Source organism: Pholcus phalangioides, unplaced genomic scaffold, assembly GCF_987345545.1.
Source record: "Pholcus phalangioides strain wild (caught in Gottingen) unplaced genomic scaffold, Ppha-v1.0 ptg000007l_1, whole genome shotgun sequence".
Classification (NCBI taxonomy): Eukaryota; Metazoa; Arthropoda; class Arachnida; order Araneae; family Pholcidae; genus Pholcus; species Pholcus phalangioides.
The window spans coordinates 2936482-2957628 of record NW_028301600.1 but is presented as its reverse complement, the minus strand read 5'-3'; the positions used below and the strand labels follow the sequence as shown (position 1 = coordinate 2957628).

Here is a 21147-nt window from a genome sequence, read left to right as displayed (position 1 = left end):
AATAATATTTCACACGGTTAATAAGGATGGTAAAAGCAACAAAAATATAAAAAAAATCATTGAAATCTGAGACTATGGGTGCCATGGCCGGATGATTTGACATGGAATGACCCGTCTATTTTCTCCTGGTTTCAAAATATGAGCAAGTTACTTGACTAAAAAAATTGTCCGCGGCTGAATGGAAAATCAAATTCCAGTTAGATAAGGCTGGACTGAGATCTCAAGCTCCCGCTTGTTATATGTTAAAAGATATGTTCATCACACTTACTGCCTGTTCAGTGCTTATTTTCTTATCTGTTGATATAATCTGCCTACAGTGTATGGTATTTGCAATGGCAATACTCATTACAGTTGATTTTATAGCAATGTGTTTATGCCACCCATACAAAACTCTGTAGGATCTGATTGATAAAAATGATATCTTCCCTTAAAATTTGGAAATCAATACAATTAAAGTTATGCGACATGAATGAAATATCTCATCATTAAAATCTGTAAACACATGAATTGAGATCAAACATGAATGTTGTGTAAATGAGAGTCATATGAACAGGCATCCATTGTAATAATGAAATTGAATTGCACCATTTAAAATTTTTCTTTTTTACTTAACCCTACAGTTCTGAATTATGGTAGACAGCATGGACTGCACAGGGCTCATGTACAGTATTGCTATCATTGTAGTCAAAGCAAAAAAATTGGCTGAGGACTTTAAGAGTGGAAAGAAGATTTAAAACTCCTAGTGGTTGATGGAAGAAGTTCAACCATGACTATGAAGTTACCATTGCTCTGCAAGAGTATTTATGAATAGATCCTACTTATATCCAATTTGTTGATACTGCTAGTGACAGTAAAGTAAAACTTAGAGCAGATCAAGATGAACTCTGCAAAAGTTGAATTAATTTTTCACAACCTAAGAAATACACCAGCTATTCCTGAAGGACAAAATCCAGCGTAGGGTAGTTCATTACTTCAGACATTTTATACAAATACAATGCCACAACAGGCAAATGCCGAACGAGGTGGCTGAGAAAAAGATGCCCATAACAAATACGAATGTCATATATTTCAAAAATACAGCAACCCAATTAAAAATGCAATTACAAACAATATATATACATGATGAAATATTATACAATACCCATGAAGAATACTTATGGTTGTCTAATTCTAAGTATGGATAGCTTCTCGATTTACCCCAACATGTTTATCGTATTTCTTTTTAAATGTGCCAATTTTATTACTACCCCTGCGGGTAAGCTGTAAGCTATTCCATTTATTAACAACCCTATTAGAGAAAAATTCTCTGCGACACCATAACCTTGCATTGTCCTTTACCAATTGATACTGGTGTCCCCATGTAAAAGCAGTCAATTGACGGTGTACTAATAATTCATGGTCCATCATTGTCCATCCATTCATCCTGTTGAAAATTTTAAACACTTCAATCATATCTCCCTGACACCTTCATCCAATGTAAACATATCTAAAAAATGAAGTCTCTCTTCATAACTCAAGCCCTGTGTGTCAATAAGGACACGCTTAGCTCTTCTCTGCACCCCTTCAACCAATTCAGCGTCCCTCTGTAGGTATGGTTTCAAAAACCTTACAGCATACTCCTGTCCGGGATGAACTAAGCCTCAGAAAAGCGGAAGAATGACTAGGAGTACGTGAAGAGACCTTTTTGAAAATGAGACCAAGCATCTTTTGATCACCGCTGAATAATGTTCAGAAATACTAAGCCGCTCGTCAATGAGAATTCCCAAATCGGTAACCCTAGTTGCATCCGGGATAGTGACACCATTCAACTCGTAAGAGAACCGTGGGTTGTTCGAACCAAAATGAGCGACCATGCACTTATCAACGCTAAACATCATTCTCTATTCATTTGCACATGCTGCAATCCTGTTTAAGTTGGTCTGGAGCAACTCCCTATCGTTTTGATTCCCAATTACCCCCATTAGTTTCACATCATCTGCAAATTTGTTAGCAATCCCATCGATACCCTGATAAAGTTTATCAATAAAAAAGTGAAAAACATGGGACCAAGGGCACTTCCTTGATGAACTCCACTTGTGACGCCTGTCCAATCAGAGAATTCCCGTTCACCACAACTCATTGTGAACGGGCCGCTTTGGCGGCCAATCATCCCCCCCCCTCCCTTCCCTACATATCATGTTTATGTCGTCCCACTTCATCAGCGTGCTATGGAAAGGGACACGTGAAAGCATCAGCTTACTGAAGAAGCAAATTTTAAGATAATAAAGCAACAAAAAACGAATGTGATTCATCAAGTAACCCCGAAAAACTTCTCCACGACGGTCCCCAGACTCCAATTCACTGAATTTTCGTGAGGGACCCAGACTGGATTCATCTCGGGCTTCCGCTGTTGCAAACTTCCACCGAAAATAATGATATTCATCCATGTCCCCCAAAATTAATCCTGTCAATTTCCACATGGGGCCCCCGACCTGGAAGCTTGTCGGTCATCCCCCGCTGTGAGTGCTATGAAATATTTTCATTTGTACTCATTTTACCAACGAATAAAACCCATCGCTCCCAACAAAATACATTTACAAAATACATTTATCTCGAGCTTCAGCTGTTGCAAGTTCCACAATGTTAAACAAAAGACAACAATGAGATTCTTCCAGGGCCTCCAAAATGAAACCTATCAGTTTCCACATCGGCCCCCAACAGGCTCGTCATTGGGGGGTTTTATATATATATATACATTCAGTACATGTTTTTTTGCCCCCCCCCCCTGGAAAGAGTTGAAATGACGGCCCTGGTCAACGGCCTCGAAGCTTTTCCGACGTCCACAGCTGCGAGTGCCACGAAAAATTTTCATTTGTATTAATTTTACCAACGAATAAAACCCATCGCTCCCAACAAAATACGCCGGACCCAGAAAAGAATAAGATTCATCCAGTGTCCCCAAAATGAAACGGGGTCCCCGACTCGGAAGCTTATCGGGAATACCCCTGTTAGGGCCATGGCAAATATTCATTTGTATTCATTTTACCAATGAATAAAATCCAGCGCCCCACGCAATCACTCCCGACCGAATTCCAAACTGGCAATATCTTCAGCTTCCGCTATCCGAAATTTTTCAGTTTTAAAGCAGCAAGAAAACAATGAGGTCCATCAAGGGCCTCTGGAAATTAAACCTTTTAACTTCCCCCATGAAGATACATGTGCAATGTACCAAAGTACCAAGACCCCCGTATGTTGGGAGCACCAGTGATTTATGTATATTATATAATGTCGGCATGACCCCCACAAGGGCAGGGCTGACAGGGGCTGGAACGATTCTTATCACTTTTTGATTTTTCACACTATAAATTAACCACAGAGGGGCCCGTGAAAAAGCTGGTTTGGGGCCTGCTATCTCTCCTGTATATATATATATATATATATACCATTTTTAGTGTATTTTCAATAGCCGGGAGGGGCAACGCCCCCCCCTGACCCCCCAAATGACGGTCCTGCCCAAGAGGTTAACGAAGCCACGCTGGAGATTTTTTTTCCATGAGATGCTTCAAGAATTTGGTGACAATTTCAGTAGAACATTAAATTACACAAGAATCATAGTACATAAAACAAATAATATGTAGAACATTCGTTAAAAAATATACACGAAGATACCCTAACCCAGCGGTTCTTAAATTTTTTTCACTCACGGAGCCGCGTGGGCCTTTCAGTTTAATTGATTTATCATATTTTGTTTATTCATTTCATTTTCCTCGACCGGTCGCAGAGCCCTGGAAAATGCATACGGAGCACCAGTTGAGAACCGCTGCCCTAACCAAGCTACTAACGAGTGAATTAGCACAAATATAATTAGTAATAACTAATAACCAGGGGCTAACTAATAACCAACCTTTTATGGGCATCTTTTTATCAGCCACCTCGTTGGGCATTTTGCCTGTTGTGGCGTTGTATTTGTATTTGTATTTGTATTAGTTCTCTTAGCACAAGCTGTAGTTTTCTGCGTGGAGTACCTATTGTGTTCAAAACATTATCAAAAGACATTCATTTAGGTTTTTGATGGTTTAAACCAGTTTTTGACGTTTGTCATGTGAAAAACCCAACCCTGTTCCTATGTGAACTTATATGGGGGACTTGGAAAAGTGTTCGTTAAAACAAGATTTGACTATATATAGACTAGCTGTTACCTGCTGCTTTGCCCGTGTGGGTTTGGTAATCTGAAAATCTCAGTGATGATCCACCCATATAGCATTTGAACTTATCATGATACCCTTGGGTATTGAGTTTTCAAAAATCCCATCTTAGTGGGTGTTTACATTATAAAATATAATGCTGGCTAAATTTCATATTTATAGCTTCAGCAGTTTCAGCATGGTGCTTTGATTGCCCCATATGACCTTTGAACTGCCTTATAACTTGTTTAAAGGTTGAAATTTGAAAAGTCTCTCCTTATTGAGTCTTCACACCATAAAATAAAACTACTGACAAAATTTCATATTCATAGCTTCAGCGATTTCGGCTAGGCATGATTTCTCTATGTAACCTCTTAACCTTGGGGGGGGGGGAATTTAAAAAAACATTTTCTTAGTGAGTCTTTCCGCCATGAAATAAAACTACTGATCAAATTTCATGTTTATAGCTTAAGCAGTTTTGGCTCGGCAATTATGAATCAGTCAGTCAGGACATGTTATTTTTTTATGTGTAGGTAAACCAAAACATTTATTATGTCTTTAATCATGTGGTGTAATATACTTTTTGGTGTGAATGTGACAAGTAAACGACTTCACAGAATAAAAGCACTGATATAAATAGTGCCATGAATTCTATAAGAGAAAAAAATCACAAAAAAGCACAAAAAAATCTTAATGAAGATATCGAATGATGAAAATGATGCAGTATTGATTGAAGCAACAAAAGTTTTTTATTTAAAGCTTTACAGGGTTTCCAGCAACCTGAAAAATCAGGGAATCAGAAAATGGTCAGGGAAAATGTTAAATATTTATCAAAAGTCAGGGAAAATTCTTAATATTTGGGATAAGTCAGGGAAAGTCTGAAGGGAAAAAAAATTAAAAGGGGATGAATTCCCATTCCCCAGTGGTTGGTCTTCACTTTTTTCCCCGAAAGAGCAAAGGAGCAGCATCATTCTTAAAAAAACTTGCATGTTTTCGTAATTTGCTGCACATCAAGAGAGTTTTCACATTGGACTTTTTGGAAGACCCGAAAAAAAAAGAAGCTAACATTGTGAAGAGACAAAAGTCAAGCAGTTTTGCTGCCAAGTCATTTCTGTCATTTTGCTTTAGCTTGAGTCAATCTTATAGGATATTAAAATAGTGCTGTGAAAAAATAAATTATTTTTGAATTTTTCAAAAATTAAAAAAATGAATTTTTGAGGGATTTTTTTAATATTATGCTATGATTATGTTGTCTAAAGGTAGTTTTTAATATTTATTTAAATAAGAAATTAAAATTAATATTAAAGTAATTAATTCAATATCAATCATTTGAAATTACCAATTTTATTTTCAATTAAAAATGAAAATTTTATTTAAAATTTTTATGAATTTTAAGAAAATTGATATCCGGCCACTGAATATTCAGTATTCAGCCAAGGCATTAGCTGATTATTCAGTATTCAGCTAAATCATTATCTGTCCCATCCCTAGTAACCACTTAAAAAATTATACCTCAATAATTATTACACTATTCTTTCTGGTTACATGGCAGAGTTCCGACATTTATGTTTGAAGATAGCTTGAATGGCTTGTTTTTTTCTGTGTTTTCTATTTCAATTGTTTTTACATCAACTTATCTTTATGAATAATGAGGCAAGTTTTATTCATGTTTTACTGAGAGAATGTGTTATTGAATTTTCATTTTAGATTGCGTATGACTCAAGCAGCCAAGTTTCTAATGAAATAAAGAAGTTTTTTTGCTTTGTGCCTAATCGCAATGAAAGACCTATATCTTCATGAAAGATTCAGAGCACATTGACATTTGGGTATGTAACTGTGTGTTTCACAAGAGTTTTCACTTTTACTACCTTTTCCTATGTTTTTCCTCAGCTGCATCCATGTACAAGCAAATGGACCGTTATTCAGAACCTTTGTGTATGAAAGGTGGCATAAAAAACCAAATTATCGTGTGTTTGTACAGGGTGGTCATGATTAAAAAGTACTGTTTACAGTCTGATTTTTGAAAATCTGTTGCATCAAACTCAACTTTGTATGAATACAGGATAGTCATAAAACAACTTCGCAGATATATGAGCACTTAGCTGCTGCAATGATCAACCAATGCTAGTGAAATTCAAGATGTAAATGTTTCAAAGTATGGGCCCAAGAGTGAGGAAAAAAAAGCAAACATAGTTTTAGCTGTAATGGCACAGTAACAAAATTTAGAAAAATTCAAATGACAATACCCACATTTAATCATTGCTAAGCGAGCGGAACAGCGAAAAACCATAAATGGCATCGGAAAGGTACCTGTAGCATGATGAACAGTGATACACATTGGCGTACGCAAAGGGGAGTTTTGGGGTTCTAACCCTCCCCCTCCCGAGCCAAGATTATAGTGTTATTTTGCAGGGAAAAAAGTAAAAACCCCCCTCAGAAGGAAAAAAAAATCTGAACCCGCCCCCCCCCCCCGAGAAAATTCTGCCTACACCTATGGTGATACAAGACACAGACTAAAGAAATTGTGGAAACAACCAATGAGGGCAGAGAAAGGGTAGAAAAACCATGCATTTTGATTTGTTTCACAAATGCCCTACATACCTGCCTTCACACATAATGACACTTTGCACGTGGTAAATGGTGGACAGCAATTAAACGTGTACCATAGCAAGAGGAATTTGTTTCAACTCTCATCTGATGGCATCTTTTAAGGTATAGTTTGTGGGGGAGATTTGATGTTTACGAATTACAGCTACAAAAGGCTCATGTGAGATCTGTGAACTCTTCTTAATGCAACAGTTCGTTGACAGAATTATATCCTGCCATTTCATTTTTCTGTGTCCACCAGGATTCCTCAATCTCACTTCAATGAATTTCTGTCTCTGGAGATGACTGAAATCAAAGGTGTACACATAACCTCCACAAACCATGTATGATTTTAGAGATGCCATCAGACAGGAGGTTCAACTGATTCCTCTTGCAATGATAAGCCTACATTTTGTTGTTTTCAACCATCTCTCGCATGCAAAAAGTCATTGTATGTGGAGGCAGGTATGTGGAGTAGTTGTGAAACGAATCAAAATGTTGTGATATATTTTTGGATTTGGGAAGACAAAGAATTAAGACAATTATATGGACAAGTAAGGAAGACTGAAGACGTGGCGTCCATTTCAAGTGAAACATTTTATTAGACTGAAAAAGTAAACAAAACATTGTGTTGCCACCCACTGGCAACTAAATGATAGGAAAATAATAATAATAAACTAAACAATCGATATATCATAAATGTGTTGCTATTCTGTCGCTTCCATGTCCTTATTGCTTGTTTCCATATTTTTCTTTGTAGGCCTATGTGTTTTGCGCTAGTGCTTACCATGTTACATGTACTATCGCAATGTGATTCATGAATTTTTTCACCGGCTGATCACTTAGTAATAAATCGATTGCTATGACTTAAACCAGAAACTATGGTTTTGTTTTTTTCCTCACTCTCATACTTTGAAACTCCCATATTTCTAATTTCACTTGCATTGGTTGATTGTTGCAGCTACAATGGACTCGTATCCAATATGCTCTGCTATCCCACCCCTACAAGCATATGGCGAGGTAGAGTGGATGCAGTTATCATAATTACACAATGATATAAAACAAATAAAACTCTTGATAATACACTGAGTTTTAAAAGAAAACAACAAAAACATGTAAAACTTCAAAGTAAAGACATAAATATGAATTCCATTCATGCCAACCTTGGAACCAAGTTTCTCCGTAGTGTCAATGTTTGGTGATGGGAGAGAGGGCAATTTTTCCTCCTCTTGACTATTTCGAAAATTGAAATCAATTGTTTTATTTTCTTCAACTTGTCAACCTATCCAGCTCTGAGGAGCATTTAAAGTAGCCTTTTGTTTAAGTTTGGGCCTGTTTATCGTGAATATCCCCCACAAAATCAATGAAAGTTCAATTTTTGGAACTGGACACTATTAATGCTTAGTTGTCATTGACATCCCTCTTCCACTTTGTTTGTAGAAACTTGCCCATGAAAAACGTTATGAAGAAACCTTGATAAAAAAAAAAAGTTCTGCTGATTTGTTTGGTTTTTTTTCAATTCAGCAATTAAACATTTTTGGTATAAGGGCCCACCTGGGTGATTCAACTTGCAAATGTGCATACAACCAATCAAAGCAAACCTTTATAACAACTATCAACAATGAGGGTGCTTCACTTCATTTCAAATTCAGCTCAGTATTCATTCTGTAGAGATGCGGTCTTTGTATGGCATCATTTTGTACTTGATAAAATAATAGAATTCAGAGAAATCGCCAATCAAAAACTAGTACTTTTGAAAAAACAGAATTCCTTAGTTTTTTGGGATTCACAGTAATTCTGTATTTTATGGTAAAAATCTATAGAAACTACAGACATTACATAGCAGTTGGCAAGTATGTCATTCAATTAACAAATAAAAACATAGAAACATTAAGATTTAGAAATTGAAATTAAAAAACAAAAAATCAAAAGCACAATATGATATAAAATGTACAAATTATAAAACACACACATATGCAAAAATAGGCTCAAGTTATTTTATTACCATCCTATACTACTTGGACTAAAGAATTTGAGAATTTTAACTATTCTCTAGGTCAAATACTGGCATGGTACTATATTGCAACCCTTTCATTATCCTATCACACACACACTCATCCTGTTATTTCTATTTTTCTTGCATCAGCAAATAGTTTCAGGTATTTTTGGCACATTGTATAGGCTTATATGCAGTATATAACTGTGTACATTGTATACGGGGTGATTATAAAAAAACTATCCCTACATATGGGCCCCTAACTATCAAACCATTCACAGAAACTGAATGAAATTTTGGCATAAGGTATTTTGAGGTATGCGCTCAAGAATGATATGGAAAACAACAGTGTCACTCTAACAGTTACGGTTACAGTGAGAAAATTTCGAAAATATCAAATGGCAACACCAAGTTTTTTGTATTGGAATGCAATCTCCATACTGAAAAACACTAAATAGCGTTGGAATGGCACCTGTAGCACGAAAATCCCCGGAGCTAGGCAAGGAAAAAGTAAAAAGGACTTTGCAGTGCACCAGAGCATTAATGTTCGTTTCATTCGTCACACCGTTTCTTCGGCTGAGATCCCAGCCTGATTAGTCCTCCACAAGGTCATGTGGAAAATTTGTGAAACACAATAAAATGCTTTATTTTATGCTGCTTTTCTGTCCTTATTGGTTGTCCTCACTTTTAGCCTATCTACCGCCAGTGATTTTCATGCTACAGTTGCCGTTCGAACGCTATTTAGTGTTTTTCACAATGGAGATCACATTCCAATACAAAAAACTTGGTGTTGCCATTTGATATTTTCGAAATTTTCTCACTGTAACCGTAACTTTTAGAGTGACACTGTTGTTTTCCATATCATTCTTGAGCGCATACCTCAAAATACCTTATGGCAAAATTTCACTCAGTTTCTGTGAATGGTATGATAGTTAGGGGCCCATATGTCGGGATAGTTTTTTTGTAATCACCCTGTATATAGGTGTCAGATAGAGGTAGAGTATTTCTCTTCAAGGTTTTTCATATACAGGATGCATAGGAAAGTCCCTTTATCCTGGGATGACTCACTAACTGTTGATCCTAGAAGCATACTTCCAGTTAGAAAAAATATAATGTGTAGGCCTTAGATACATCATTCTCAATGAAAGGGATTATATGGTTATTGACCCTTTAAGCAGTTTTTAAAATTTTCCACATTATAACCGCCACATTTGAAATTGTGAAACCTTCACAAATAGCCTCCTATTTTCAAGATTTGTTTTTCTGATTGCCCAGCTGATAACTGTTCACCCCAACAAGAGAATTTTCTCTGCCCATCGCTTTTATTTCCCTCACTATGATACAAAACATCTGCCATGATGTGTGTGGCTTTCCAGGAAGAGAAATACTGTTTTTGGAAAATAAAACTTTTTTATTATTTATACTGAGTGTATATTTTTCTTTACAGTGCTAAAAGAAAGGGTAAGGAAAACACACAGTCTATTTTTTCTTTCGCCTTCTCTTATCTAACCTTGAATGAGAGCTAACTCCACCCACTGGCAACTGATTGATTGGAGGGAGGATGGAAAAATGAGTATTTTACTGTAAAAACAATTTCAATGCATTCTTAGAATTTGGGATATTTTGTGGGGGGGGGGCTGTAGTAAAGCAGATTAAGTTTGATGAGATATTCCGGAATTACTGCTGAATTGGTTAAACTAAAAAAATAACTTTTTATTTGCTCGCACTGTCTTAATAAATCCAATTAGAAAGTCATTGCCCTGTCTGTCTTGAGACCAACAAAAAATACTAGGTTTTTAAGTGCGATATTTGTTTGATATTTGAATTTGAAAATCACTGAAAATAGAAAGACCCACCTGAACTAATGGAAAAGCTCATTCTATACATTTCATATGCTGTTCTTTCACTTTAGTTTAGTTCAGTTTAGTTCTAACACTTTTGTTTTAGTTTTCTCAATGAAGCAGCAGCAGTGACTTTATCATCACCTGCTGAGATGATAAAGTCTTATAATTAAATAAGACACCATCTGAAGGACAAAGACCAGTGTGCCATAGTTTATATCTTCACAGAAGCTATTATTATTTTTTACAATCATCATCACAACAAGAAACATCACATCTAATATATCACCACCAGGCATTATTTCCATTAGGTTTTAATTCTACTCTCTTCCATCTGCCTCAGCTACAACAATCCGGTTGTATCTAATATTTCATTCTTTGTGATTTGATGCCTCATATTCTGGCTTTCTATCAGCAATTTTAAATTATTTCTTGGGAAAAATCTATAGGCCTGTATTAAATATTATAATGTAGAATTTTTTGCCACACAAGTATAACCATTTCATATTTATCATATATATTAAATATATGTTTATTAAAATATATGCTGTAAAAATCAAAGTAATTAAAAAAAATTTTAACAGTGTTTTAGTAAAGTAACTTTATAATTAAGCGTGTTAAAAATACTCCAAAATACATCTATATATATGATTAATAATATTATCTGGATTTATCAAATACAAAATAATTCTTTATGCAAAAATATAATATCAGATTGCAAAAGTTTGCCTTTGTTGCATCATAAGAAATATTTATAGATCAATTAAAAGTGAAATTAATTATTTCAATTGTTTGGAATTTGAACACTTTTCTAAGAATTTGAACATGTGAAGGTTAAATTTAAAAAAATATTTTACTCAACTATAACTGAATTTATTGTAAAAGTATGAATTTAAACCAAAACCTTTTTTTCACCAACTCTGATTTGACACATTACATTAACATTTCTAATTATTTCATGAATTCATTTAATCCTGGAATTTTAAAATTTATTACTTGTTTTGAATTATTTGCATTAACTACTCATGAAACTTAATTTAGTGAATACTGTGATAAACATATAAGCGTACATGAAAAATAAAATGTAAATTTCTTTTTATTAAGCATGAATCATTATATTAAGTCAAAATGTACAAATATAATTAATGCAGTCATATAAGTACAATTGTGTTTTGTTACTCAAATGTCAAAATAATGTTTACTCTTCTAAAGTCTTCTTTCTTAATATATTAATAGGATTAAATTTAAAAAAAAAAATTGAAAATTCACTCTGTTCATCCAAAAAAAGTGTTTAAAAAATTGTTAAAAATAAAATAATTAATAATAAATAACAAAAATTAAATTTAAATGACTTTTTTCCTCTAAGGTTTACATTTCTTTTTCTATTCATAATCTGCATTTTTTTGTGAGCATTTTAGTGAAAATTTCTTTTCAATGTATTGAAAATCTGCAAAGTTATGATATAAACTGAAGAGCCAAAAAAACTGGTACAGGCATGCATATGCAAATAAAGAGATATGGAACCAATCAGAGTACGGCACTGCGGTCGGCAATGCCTATATAACACAACAAGTGTCTGGCATAGTTGTTAGATCAGTTACTGCTGCTACAATGGCAGGTTATCGAGATTTAAGTGAGTTTGAACGTGGTGTTATAGTCTGCGCACGAGAGATGGGACATAGCATCTCCGAGGTAGCGATGAAATTTGTATTTTCACGTACGACCATTTCACGAGTGTACCGTGAATATCGGGAATCCGGTAGAAAATTAAATCTATGACATCGCTGCGGCCGGAAAAAGATCATGCAAGAACGGGACCAAGGACGACTGACGAGAATCATTAAATGTGACAGACGTTCAACCCTTCCGCAAATTGCTGCAGATTTCAATGCTGGGCCATCAACAAGTGTCAGCATGCGAACCATTCAACGAAACATCATCGATATGGGCTTTCGGAGCTGAAGGCCCACTCATGTACCCTTGATGACTGCACGACACAAAGCTTTGCGCCTCGCCTGGGCCCGACAACACCTACATTGGACTGTTGAGGACTGGAAACCTGTTGCCTGGTCTGACGAGTCTCGGTTCCAATTGCTTCGAGCTGATGGACGTGTACGGGTATGGAGACAACCTCATGAATCCATGGACCCTACATGTCAACAGGGGACTGTTCAAGCTTGTGGAAGCTCTGTGATGGTATGGGGCGTGATATGGGACCCCTGATACGTCTAGATACGACTCTGACAGGTACGTAAGCATCCTGTCTGATCACCTGAACCCATTCATGTCCATTGTGCATTCCGATGGACTTGGACAATTTCAGCAGGACAATGCGACACCCCACACGTCCAGAATTGCTACAAAGTGGCTCCAGGAACACTCTTCTGACTTTAGACACTTCCGCTGGCCACCTAAATCCCCAGACATGAACATTATTGAACATATCTGGGATGTCTTGCAACGTGCTGTTCAGAAGAGATCTCCACCCCCCTCTTACTCCTACGGATTTATGGACAGCCCTGCAGGATTCATGGTGTCAATTACCTCCAGCACTACTTCAGACATTAGTCGAGTCCATGCCACGTCGTGTTGCAGCACTTCTGCGGGCTCGGGGGGGGGGGGCCTACTACACGATATTAGGCATTTGTACCAGTTTTTTGGCTCTTCAGTGTATTTTCATAAATAATATTGCTTTAATGTTTAGCCTTAGAGACGTCATTTGTGATGTTAGAAAACATTTTTTTTCTCAAAGTTTTTGAGATATGCACATGAAATTTCGCATGGTCAACAAGGATGGTAGAAGTAATAAACAGAAAATAATAATTGAAATCTGGGATGATGGGTTGCATTTCAGTATCGAGTTGAATGATTTGAAATCAGAGTGATATTAATGGTCAAAAAACCAGTATTTTACTTCATATATTTAGGAGAAATTTAAAATAAAAGTTGTTTTGGTAACTGCTATGCCTCTGGTCTAAAAATACTTTAAAAAAATTGTATTTTTTCTAATGAGAAGTTCCACAAAAACCTTTTTAAAGTACCGGCAATGCTTACTAGAGGAGTGTGAGAGAGTGCTGAGGTGGATGCGATCGAGCACGTCGGTCCGTCGTACCCTCCTGCATCCAACGATCACATATCCGCATTACAGTTGTTTGGTTTCGTCCAACACGACTACCGATTTCCCTGAAAGATAATCCACAATCTCGGTAGGCCACTATCCTTCCTCTGTCGAACTCGGATACTTGATCAAAAGATGATCGCTGTTTTCTACGAGGCATAATTGATCGTTTTTTTGAAAAAAACACAAGAAAAACACAATTGCCGTACTTCAAATCGTCGAAATCTCCAAGCCTTAAATAGCGCTTTGAAGGGGCGCCACAGGCGCGCGTGATGTGCATCTGCGCTGAAATTCTAATCATTTGCGTATCTCACCTCCGCTAATGCATGTTGTAAATTTCATATTATTTGCATGTTTTCTTTCGGGTGTTGCATTTACGGTGGCCAGCAGTGTATTTAGGAGAAATTTAAAATAAAAGTTGTTTTGGTAACTGCTATGCCTCTGGTCTAAAAATACTTTAAAAAAATTGTATTTTTTCTAATGAGAAGTTCCACAAAAACCATATTTACATAATTTTTTTGCATGTAAATTTCAAATGTGAGCGTATGAATTATTTTTATTCATATTCTGTATGTTTTTGTGGACACTTTAGTGAAAATTTCACTTGAATATATTGAAAATTGAACAAGTTACGATATATTTTCTCAAACAATGCCACTTAACCCTATCGACGGCTCAGGGTCGAACACAAAACCTCTTCAAAAAAAGCTACTTATTTTCACAAAATCTTTTCAAAATGACCACAGGGTCACGTGATTTTAGAATGCTTTCCCCCCAGTATGTGACAATGGGTAATTGGCATGTATGATAAGCCGTCGAGACGGGACTGATCCGAAGTGACAGGGTGGTAACGCCCGGTGATTGACCTTTTCTTCCCAGAAATGTACTTTCTCCTTTCATTCTCCAAAGTTTTTCTATTTTCCGAACTAAATAAAAAACACATAAAGGCGGGATATACTCAAAATTTTGAACGAAATTATTGTGTTTATAGATGCTCAGCATTCTATGGTAAATAACTCTATCAATATAGATTAGCTTTAACAGGCAATAAAATTTACTTGCTTTCGCTTGTGAAATATTGATATGATTAACTTAGTAACGAAATGTCAGAGCGTACTAAAAAGAAATTACTAATCCATCCACTAGGTATTTGAAAATGTCCCAATATTTTCAAGTTGAACACTATAAATATTCTGAATCTTGAGAAACATTCTATATATATGCCCCTTAATATTTTAATTGTATTTTTTAAATTTGCAAGTGTTGAAGTATGTTCTCGGGATTTTGAGGTTCACCTAAAATGTGAATTATTTTTGTAAATCGAAAAGCTTTTTCATAAATAATGTGCGTTGATTAAATCAGTGTTGTTGGAATTACTGCTATTCGAGGCAAGGCATTGTAACAACTGATATTTGTCAGTTGATACAAATCTATTCGAGCAAAACTACAGCTACTTCCCAACCTTGGAACATCATTAAATAATTAATTTATCAAAACTTTCGGGTATAAAACTGCTTCTCAATGCTTTACTCACATTCTTTTTGAATATTCATTTCTTTTTTTCCATGATATCTTACGATCGTGGAATTAATTTCAAAAATGAGCGTAGGTTTAGTGAGATTGAATACGCATATTAGATATACAGTCATTTGCATCGGAATATAATAAAAGAATTCTCTCTGAAATATATAAATTTGGTGCATTAAATCATCTTACAAAAAAAAAAATACATGAAAACACACAGTAACATACTGAGAAAAAGTTTAAATACACAAATACTCGAAGTAAATAAAGTCTCTGGAATTCAAAACGTGAAAGAAAGTTGTAACTAGAGCCCGGATTAGACGCTAAAACATGCACTAAAAATAAAGATGAATCTGCATTTTTAAAAATGTCGAAATATACCATGAAATAAAAATACCCGATCTTTTTCAAAAAATTAGAACACCCTAGAAATTTACGAGAGCAGTCCATAAAGAGCTCAAGTTGGAAAGCTCAAATTAAGGGTATGGTTGTAATTTACATTTTCATCTTTTCACCTATGTGACTTGCTGCAGCAATTAAGTAATAACTTAGAAAGAGTCAAAATCATGATAGAAAATGCAATTTATTTCTCCATACCATACGTCTTCAACTCTGGAATCAAAAGGTAGAGAGCCTAACATTCACACCTCCATCCAGAGATGCTTTCTAATCCATTGGCCTCTATTTTTTGTTTCCACTGAAGACTTCGTTTGAAGATGAAAAACGCATATAGTATCAAGAATTTGCCAATGTGTATCAAACCTCATCGATATTTCGATGGTTTCGTGATATCTGATGATTGTACCTGATACTAATCTTATCAAGAGATTGCGGACTCGAGATAAAATAAATTAATTAATAAAAACTGATCAATTGCAAACCGCTATCAGGGAGCCGATAGAGAAGATTTATAGCTGAGGCCCGATTCGGGTCTGTGCCGGACACTCGTAAATTGAATGTCTTGATGCATAAAATCCATGGCCAAGACCAAAGATGGCCACAGTACAATGTATTCGTACGATATCAGCACGCGTCTCCCCCCCCCTCCCCCACATACACACAGTCCTAGCAAATACATGCGTAATTCTGCGTTTTTCAGAAATTTCCAGTTTTTCTACCCGTATTGCGAACATTGAATGATTGTAGGTTTGCATAGATAACTAGGAAAGACATGAAACACTCTCTTATTCGATCAAGTTGATGTAAATTGGCATGAAAATATTCATGTAATACAGTAATAGGTTTTTAAGCCAAATGTTCTAATTTTCTCAAACAGCTTTTGGAGTGTTCCAATTTTTTGAAACAAAGAGGAAAAAATTAATTTGTTATTTTACGACGCATTTAATCCACTTTATGAAAATTTTTTGCCACCGATATGCTCAAGATATGAAAGCTCATATGATATGATCATGATAGAAAAGGAAAATGCAAATTACAACTGTACTTGCACTACAACCTTGAACTGCACTTTCCAACTTAAATATTTCATGAACTGCTCTCGTAAATTTCTGGGTGTTCTAATTTTTTTGGAAAGGATGTATATATGCGAAAAATTGAAACCATCGTCGAATAATCCCGAATTATGTCATCAAAAATGAAAAATGCACGCAAAATTGAAAAAAAAAATTATATATGCATTTGAAACAGATAAAAAATGAATTGGAATGTTCTAACAAATCAAAAAAAGAAGCAAAAACACTCATATTATAATGCCGAAATATGCATAAAATATAAAAATATGTGCCTTAAAAATGTGTTAATATGCCTGCCCTAAAGGCTCAGAATATGCGGGGGGGGGGAAGTATTGAAAAATATACGTATAATTAAAATATATACATTTATTTATTTTATATATGTATTTAAAGTGCGGAAATTTCCCTAAAGAGAAAATACACCCAGGAAAAAAAAAGAAAAAATCGTCCATTTCGGAATTCAGAAATGAAAAATATGCTAAAAAAAGAAAACGCATTTATAGTGCAAAAATATGCGTTTAAAAATTTCCAGAAATATGCCTTAAAATGAACAATAGTCAATGTTGAAATACTTTATTTAAAAAAAATATTATTGAGTTATCTGATTATATCGAGCGAAAAACTGAATGAGGGGAAGTCATTTTACTCGAGAATCGAGTAATAGTTTGGTATTTTTTATTTTTGTGAAAAATGGCATGGAATCCAAGGAAATGACTGATTTGGAATTTAAAAAATAGCAGATCACATGGGCGGAGATACGGGGAGGTGGCATGGGGTGCACTGCGCCGCCCCCCCCCTGCAACGTTAAAGGTTAATTCGACTAGTCTAATGTATATGTGTATAGATATCATCATCGCCTTGACCCCACAGCAATACTGTGCCCCTCAGACTTCCAAGTTTATCTCCGCCTAAGGGCCGTATTCACAGACATGGTTTAAACCTGTAGTTACAATTTTTGGATGAGAGATAAACATAGATTGGTTAAAAAGCTGAATTTAACCAATCTGTGTCGATCTCTTATCCAAAAATTCTGATTATAGTTTAAACCATGTCGGTGAATACCGCCGCCCTAAGGCAGATAATCTTATCACAAGAGAGATTTCTGCACATTTTCCAGGAAGTTTACATTCCTCAACTTTTTTTGGGGATCGTGAATCTTTACAAAGAAAACTATTAGTAACATCACAAAGGAGAAAAAACAGGACATTCCATCTTTGCATCAACCATTTTGACAAAAAAAAGGGATTGCCAACTTGGCTCGGCATTTATTTGATACAAGTTCCTTTTCTGAGAAAAAGCGTTCACTAGTTCTCTCTATCTCTTTCATTTTGGATTTATTTTTGTTGCACCATGGTCATTTTGTGCACACTTACCTGTTGTACCTACTGTGGGTACTAGAAGAATAGCCAGTTTTAAGAAGTCCGATAAAACAGCTGTTGTATTGGCACACAATAGACAATTGAAAGTACAACAGAGATGAGATTTTTTTAAACTCAATCACCTGTTATTTTGCTGTATTTACGAGTCTGAATTTACTGGTTCAAGTAAAATGACATGCACCCTGTATAAGAATATCTTAATACTAGGGGGGCTCTGCCCCCCTGCCGCTTTGGCAGCGAATCACCCCCCCCCCTCCCTTCCCAACATATCAATTAAAAGTGAAATTAATTATTTCAATTGTTTGGAATGTGAACACTTTTCTAAGAATTTGAACATGTGAAGGTTAAATTTAAAAAAATATTTTACTCAACAATAACTGAATTTATTGTAAAAGTATGAATTTAAACCAAAACCTTTTTTTCACCAACTCTGATTTGACACATTACATTAACATTTCTAATTATTTCATGAATTCATTTAATCCTGGAATTTTAAAATTTATTACTTGTTTTGAATTATTTGCATTAACTACTCATGAAACTTAATTTAGTGAATACTGTGATAAACATATAAGCGTACATGAAAAATAAAATGTAAATTTCTTTTTATTAAGCATGAATCATTATATTAAGTCAAAATGTACAAATATAATTAATGCAGTCATATAAGTACAATTGTGTTTTGTTACTCAAATGTCAAAATAATGTTTACTCTTCTAAAGTCTTCTTTCTTAATATATTAATAGGATTAAATTTAAAAAAAAAAAATTGAAAATTCACTCTGTTCATCCAAAAAAAGTGTTTAAAAAATTGTTAAAAATAAAATAATTAATAATAAATAACAAAAATTAAATTTAAATGACTTTTTTCCTCTAAGGTTTACATTTCTTTTTCTATTCATAATCTGCATTTTTTTGTGAGCATTTTAGTGAAAATTTCTTTTCAATGCATTGAAAATCTGCAAAGTTATGATATATTTTCATAAATAATATTACTTGAATGTTTAGCCTTAGAGACGTCATTTGTGAGGTTAGTAAACATTTTTGCTCAAAAAGTTTTTGAGATATGTACATGGAATTTTTCATGGTCAACAAGGATGGTAGAAGTAATAAAAAAAATAATAATTGGAATCTGGGATGATGGGTTGCATTTCAGTATCTAGTTGAATGATTTGAAATCAGAGCGATCTAGTCTGATTTTGATGAATTTTGTGTTGCGAGCCAGAATAAATATATTAACTGTCAAAAAACCATTATTTTTTTTCTCCAGTATTTTACTTCATATATTTAGGAGAAATTTAAAATAAAAGTTGTTTTGGTAACTGCTGTGCCTCAAAATATGTGTGTCTAAAAATATGTTAGAAAAATTGTATTTTTTGTAACAAAAAATTCCACAAAAACAAAATTTACATAATTTTTTTGCATGTAAATTTCAAATGTAAGTGTATGAATTATTTTTATTCATATTTTGTATGTTTTGTGAACACATTAGTGAAAATTTCACTTGAATAAATTGAAAAGGTTATGATTTATTTTCTCAAACGATGCCACTTAAAAATTGAGCCTCGGAAAAGTCATCTGCATCATTTTTTTGATAAATTTTTTTTTCTCAAAAAGTTTTAGAGGTATGCAAATAATATTTCACACGGTTAATAAGGATGGTAAAAGCAACAAAAATATAAAAAAAATCATTGAAATCTGAGACTATGGGTGCCATGGCCGGATGATTTGACATGGAATGACCCGTCTATTTTCTCCTGGTTTCAAAATATGAGCAAGTTACTTGACTAAAAAAATTGTCCGCGGCTGAATGGAAAATCAAATTCCAGTTAGATAAGGCTGGACTGAGATCTCAAGCTCCCGCTTGTTATATGTTAAAAGATATGTTCATCACACTTACTGCCTGTTCAGTGCTTATTTTCTTATCTGTTGATATAATCTGCCTACAGTGTATGGTATTTGCAATGGCAATACTCATTACAGTTGATTTTATAGCAATGTGTTTATGCCACCCATACAAAACTCTGTAGGATCTGATTGATAAAAATGATATCTTCCCTTAAAATTTGGAAATCAATACAATTAAAGTTATGCGACATGAATGAAATATCTCATCATTAAAATCTGTAAACACATGAATTGAGATCAAACATGAATGTTGTGTAAATGAGAGTCATATGAACAGGCATCCATTGTAATAATGAAATTGAATTGCACCATTTAAAATTTTTCTTTTTTACTTAACCCTACAGTTCTGAATTATGGTAGACAGCATGGACTGCACAGGGCTCATGTACAGTATTGCTATCATTGTAGTCAAAGCAAAAAAATTGGCTGAGGACTTTAAGAGTGGAAAGAAGATTTAAAACTCCTAGTGGTTGATGGAAGAAGTTCAACCATGACTATGAAGTTACCATTGCTCTGCAAGAGTATTTATGAATAGATCCTACTTATATCCAATTTGTTGATACTGCTAGTGACAGTAAAGTAAAACTTAGAGCAGATCAAGATGAACTCTGCAAAAGTTGAATTAATTTTTCACAACCTAAGAAATACACCAGCTATTCCTGAAGGACAAAATCCAGCGTAGGGTAGTTCATTACTTCAGACATTTTATACAAATACAATGCCACAACAGGCAAATGCCGAACGAGGTGGCTGAGAAAAAGATGCCCATAACAAATACGAATGTCATATATTTCAAAAATACAGCAACCCAATTAAAAATGCAATTACAAACAATATATATACATGATGAAATATTATACAATACCCATGAAGAATACTTATGGTTGTCTAATTCTAAGTATGGATAGCTTCTCGATTTACCCCAACATGTTTATCGTATTTCTTTTTAAATGTGCCAATTTTATTACTACCCCTGCGGGTAAGCTGTAAGCTATTCCATTTATTAACAACCCTATTAGAGAAAAATTCTCTGCGACACCATAACCTTGCATTGTCCTTTACCAATTGATACTGGTGTCCCCATGTAAAAGCAGTCAATTGACGGTGTACTAATAATTCATGGTCCATCATTGTCCATCCATTCATCCTGTTGAAAATTTT

At 34.7% G+C, this 21147-nt stretch overlaps 1 protein-coding gene across 3 annotated transcripts in view; it reads left to right on the top strand.

Annotated features, from left to right (window-relative positions):
* LOC149084792 (xaa-Pro aminopeptidase 1-like) overlaps positions 1-21147 on the top strand; it is a 537471-nt gene that overhangs the window by 60368 nt on the left and 455956 nt on the right. For all 3 annotated transcript variants that reach the window (XM_089232535.1, XM_089232536.1, XM_089232537.1), the window contains exon 3: positions 5871-5989. The gene's annotated coding sequence lies outside the window, so the exon portion shown is untranslated. The remainder of the gene's footprint in view (positions 1-5870; positions 5990-21147) is intronic.